Below are 5,447 nucleotides of genomic sequence, written 5' to 3' on the forward strand. Positions count from 1 at the left end.
TTTTTAAACGGTGGCCCGGGACGAGTCATGATATAAAATAGATGTCGTGACAAATTCGCGTTCTACGGCGGCGAATCTCGCGGTATATAAACGTCGGTACCACACCGTACGGAGTAATCGGCAAATTGAGGATCAGTGTAAAAGTATGGAAACTACGTTGGAGATTAGACTTTGAATTAATGGCCGACCATCCGGGAAGGACTATAACGCCTATCGGGATCGCGAACCGGGCCGGAACGGAAGATTACCCTGGGCAAACTTTGTCATTTCTGACGTTCTTCCGGCCGGTTCATTGTGTCATCCACCTTGCCTCGCCACGTCGATATCGCCAGACCCGATCCAATTACTCTCCAATTAAGTTCCGCTCATTGATTCGATCATCTTCTGTTCGTGTAACCTTATTAGCGGCCATACGTGAAGCGACTACCCTTTGCCACGTGTAGATTTTTATTTGCGATACGCCTGCTCTGGTGGATGCACGGTGAAATTAACCCGAGCAGAAAATGTAATCGCGCGATACGTATATCGTGGATGTATATGGATCTTGAAGTGAGGCTAAATATTTGAATTACAACAATTACGAGACGTGATTAGTCGACGATACGGTGTGTTTCGTTCGATACGAAATAAAAATTCTGTTATTACGAAATCTGATCCCTTTCGAATCAGATAAAACAAGAAAATGATATGTGATTACTAAAGCTTTCATAAATATACGAGAAAAAGCAAGTAACAGATCGAAGACTTTGTTCAAAGGGTACATTATCGATTTACAACGAGAGAATTCTATTGTAGTCAGGTGAAGGTTCGGAATACTTGAGGTTGATTTATGGTGTGACCCGTACTGACCTATTTTCCCGAATTCTCCGCCCTAAGGCCAGTGTCAGAACACAGTATACTATAAATATTACAAAAATCTCTACGAATAACGATAACCAAGAGTAACGATCCATACTCGGCAAAACGATCTATCCGTTTAAAAAGAAATCAATCCGATCGGCCAAATAACCGGTGCAGTCAAGTTTCTCGGTGCTAGCCATCATTATCGAGTACGTTCTCCATTCCCAGACCCAGCCCCAACGTTTCTCCTCCATTATTCCAGCCAATAAAAAATTACTTTCGGGGCGGAAGTGAGTCTAGGGTGAACAGAAGCCGCTTGGTGACAAAATCGAGCACGAAGACCCGGAATTGTAGAAACAGGAATCGCATTAACGTTGCCACGATAAGACGTCTGGCGAGCGGACTTCACGAAGGCTGCTCTCGTTATTCGAGTCACACACGGCAAGATAACGCTTTTCCCCTTTCGCAGAGAAGCGACGTGTCCCCCTTTCCTTAGCTTCCTGTCCACCGAGACCTCGTAAACCCGCTCTCGTAACAATCCGGTAACCTGCCCACTTTCCTGCTCTCCTCCGTCCTCTTTTCCATCTCCGTCGCACCTGCTCTTGGTTGTCGTGGCTTTTCGTCTGCGCTTGCCGTTTCTACCAGCCTCCTCAGCATCCAGCTAGATGCAACTTTGTCCAAAGCATCGTAAGATGAAAAGCGGTGACTGTTGCGACTAGACACGTGACCCATGCTTTTGGAGAAAAGGAAACGAACGAAGTGATGTTCGCGAATAAGGCATGAAAGCTGTTGATTCGCAAGCTAGGATTTAAATTTATCGTTTACTATTTTTATTTTCCAAAAGTGTCTTCTCTAACTTGAATGCCGTAAAGGTATTCTTGATGAATAGGTAATGGCAAATTTTTGTCTCGTCGAACTCGTATGAATAATTTTTCGTACATCGTTAATTTGTGTCAATTATAGTAATTTTAAATCATTGCATTTACATTATGAACGCGCGTGCATGGTAGCTGACGGAAATGGTTCCATGGCTCCTTCTTGGTCTCACCGACTAGGAAATTACGTTCTTTGATGGTCGCGTGCGAGACTCGCAAGAAAAAGTTGGCAAAATGAGCGAACTGAAGTGACTCCGGAGACCGGATACGCGCGCTGCCTGAGCTTCGTTTCCGCTACATCGTTTCCCCTGATCTTTGACTGACTTTCGTGGAAATTTCCCTTCTCTCGCATACACGTGTAAGATTTTTTCCTTTTTCACAACTGCACCAGAAGCCAAATTTCAAAGACTGTTTGGACTAGCCTAGGTTAGTTTGCGTCAAATTGCGCACCGGCTACTTTGAATCGCGTCAATTTTTGAAGTTACAAAGTTCTATACTGAAAGACCGAGTTTGCATGGTGCGGATTTTTGTGTAGGATGGAAGGCAGAGCCCGGTTTTCAGGAAAGAAGGATCGAAGTTCGTTTGGTTGGAAATGTACGCGAAGTTGAATAACTTTTTAGGCAAAGAGTGGAAAGAATAGAAAAGAAGTGGATTTAATTACTAAGTAGTTCTGCATTTAGGATTTTCTTGTAGTTATAGCGAGACAATAGTCATATAACATTCGCTCAGTGTTGAGTGCTACGTTCAAATATATCAAAGAAGGTAATTTGTTAATGCAAGAACAGATTCTATATAAAATTATTTAAATGTTTCGACTTCGTATTTTCAAATAAACTGCCAAGAAGTTAATTAAGTTCTCAAGGCGAATGATTCACCGTCTTTGAATTCCTTTTACCAAAACTTCACTTTCAACGACCTCAAATTCAGCAAATCAAACATTCCTCGAACATTTGCGAGTTCACTGCTCACCTTGAAACAGTTTTACACACAACATTCGAGCTAACTTTCCTTTGAGATCCTCTTGCAGGCTCCTTTATAATCGTCCAAAGAGGCGTGTTTCTAATGGGTTGAACTACTAAACCACGTAAATCGAGCGTAATTCTCTCCGGATGGATTAATAATTTCAAATAGTCGTAGCGACCAGGCGTGAATATAACCGTTCGAATAATTACAGAGATGCTTATAGGTGCATATTTCAACGTTGAACAAATGTCAAAATACACCGCTGGGCGAGCGCCAAAGTGAGAACGGCAAGGATATATGTGCCGCTAGCAGGGTCATGGGAGGGAAACTATACGTTGCGCATAACGTTGGGTCCATTTTCCATTATATTCCGATGAAATATAAACCGTGCCGTAAATAACAATCCTTTATACCGAACGTTGCACAGAGGGCGAGTGAACGCGCGCACCTTCACACACTTATACGCACACACATAGCAGTAGCCGGGTACGTTAGTGCGATCAAAAGATACGCATGAGCCGTCCCGCAAATGCATTAGGCAAACTGAAAATACGCGGCACCGTGTTTCGCACCATTAACATTAGAACGCGCCGCCATCACCGATCAATTAATTACGAGTTCGTTGTTATTCGCCTTGCAACGTGAAGAAGAAGATGTATGACAACCTGTGGCGGACGATTCTTGTGATCGAAGGCCCTGCTGGTTATTCATGAGGCTTTCGGATATTTATGCAAGAGAATATAAATAAATAACGTTTATTGAATATGACTGTGTTGATTAAATATTATAACCTTAAGTTATATTACTTCTAATGGAAGTTATTTTACTTTCACGTTATATTGACATTAAAATCAACAAGTCAACAAAATTTTACTTGTCATATTCCTTTCTCATAGTCTTCGTATATCTAGAATTATGAAGTACAATGTTACTGTAGTTGACAGTTGATCATAGAATTATAGGGTGCGAATTTTATACAAATGTGAAAATGTACAAATCGCTTACCTGTCATGTGATGGACAGAAGAATTAAAAACAAGTGTTTTTGGCCGCTAAATAATTTAGAAATGGAACAGTTAACAGAGAATGATACGAATAGCGTCGCTAAGGGATAGTTATGTGCGCTGTTTAGATTAACGAGTTATGAATTCGTTTAACACTGAGTACGGATATAGGATGACCCCCATACGCCATATCTGTTACAAATTAACGTTGCAGAGCCAAGTTTGAATTTTAGATGAAACGAGGATACAGAATAATTTCGATCTTCGGGCGGTTGTTGGTTTATTAAATCGCGTGTTGCCCTAGGTTGGCGTACTCTTAGTTAGGTTGGCACACTCTGGTCTAGTTTTAGACTCTCGTTATAGTTAAAACTCTGTTTTACAGTTTGATAGTCTCCACAATTTTTCAGTCGTTCGCAGCAATGTAATAAAAAAAGTTAGTAAAATTTATCTGTGCTGTGCATGGACAGCGTGTTTGTATCATATTTTTCACAGTAAATTCATTTTCTTCATACTATATTGTATTATACGGTGATTGATATTAAGATGAGTTATGCGAATCCTGCAAAAGTGAGTTTAAATAATTAAACTTAAATAATTCTTCCAACTATAAATCCTCAAAACTTATCCTTACGCTGAAATTATATCGCGAGTCATACAAATCCATTCTTTCCAATCTTTGACTACTTTTTATCACAAAGATTGCTATTTAATCATCACGGTTTCCTTCAGAAGAAATATCTGAAATTTCTGTCGAAGTGACCCGACTCCAACGTGCAGTTTTCTTACCAGTTTACGGTTACAGATGTTTCGTTCGCATCAACGTCGATTTCCTCATTACTCTTACTTTATCACGGCATTTCATTTTATCCTCTTCGAGCAGAAGCAATCGGCGAATCGACAACAGGAAATATGTTTGAACCGGTATAACGCAATTTTCCAGCAAAAGACACTTATACGCTTGACCATGGCCATCGAGATTTGTGGTGTTTATCGAATGGCTCGTACCGGTGGTGGTTGCCATTTTTCTGTCGACCATCACCCTTCCCTAAGCACTGCCGGTGCTCGAACCTCACGAACAGTGTTCTCAGAGAATAATAATCTCTTGCGTTTTTCACTCTGTGATAACATTGTAATCGATACTCTGTCGTTTTTGTCGTTAAAGTAGAAATATCTACATTTTTATAAAATGAATATTGTTATGAATATCTTTATGATAATTTCCCGTCTCTCTATTCTGTTATACATACTCGTTTTTTAATGGAAAACTTCTTTAAATACGAAATTAACAATTAATAAAGGCGAATTGATCATGCTTGAAGTTTAATGTTACTATAAATTTAGCTAAGAATGTGAAATCTGTAAATCTACTCATTTTTTATTACGCGTGAACGAAATAGTAATACATATTCCGCTTGGTGGTCCAGGTAGATATCGAAGGACGTTTCTGGTATCTGTAAATACTTGAACCAGAGCAAAGCTTGTAAATTGAGTTACGAGCCCGCCTAGTTAAACGTTAGGTTCACGTCGCTAACGCGTGATCCCCGCGGACATCTTTTGATAAACGAAGTTTCGAGTTATGGCGCACAGCTCTTAAGTCAAGTCATCGTGCCGTGTGATTCTATCAGCAGAACTGGACCTCGATCTCGAAAACTTCAATTACGTCGCTGTTCCTTTTGAACGAGTCGGTATACTTGGTGGAAACGCGACCGAATTCGATCATCGTGGCCAGAATTTATATTTTTATTAAATCCCAAAGCAATAAAAAG

The 5,447-nt window shown here is 40.4% G+C and overlaps 1 protein-coding gene across 2 annotated transcripts in view; it reads left to right on the forward strand.

Moving 5' to 3' along the window:
- The window catches only part of LOC100740629, a 463,615-nt gene that overhangs the window by 18,657 nt on the left and 439,511 nt on the right, over positions 1-5,447 (forward strand). The gene's annotated exons all lie outside the window — the stretch shown is intronic.

The sequence above is a fragment of the Bombus impatiens genome, unplaced genomic scaffold (assembly GCF_000188095.3).
Source record: "Bombus impatiens unplaced genomic scaffold, BIMP_2.2 scf_0543, whole genome shotgun sequence".
Taxonomy (NCBI): Eukaryota; Metazoa; Arthropoda; class Insecta; order Hymenoptera; family Apidae; genus Bombus; species Bombus impatiens.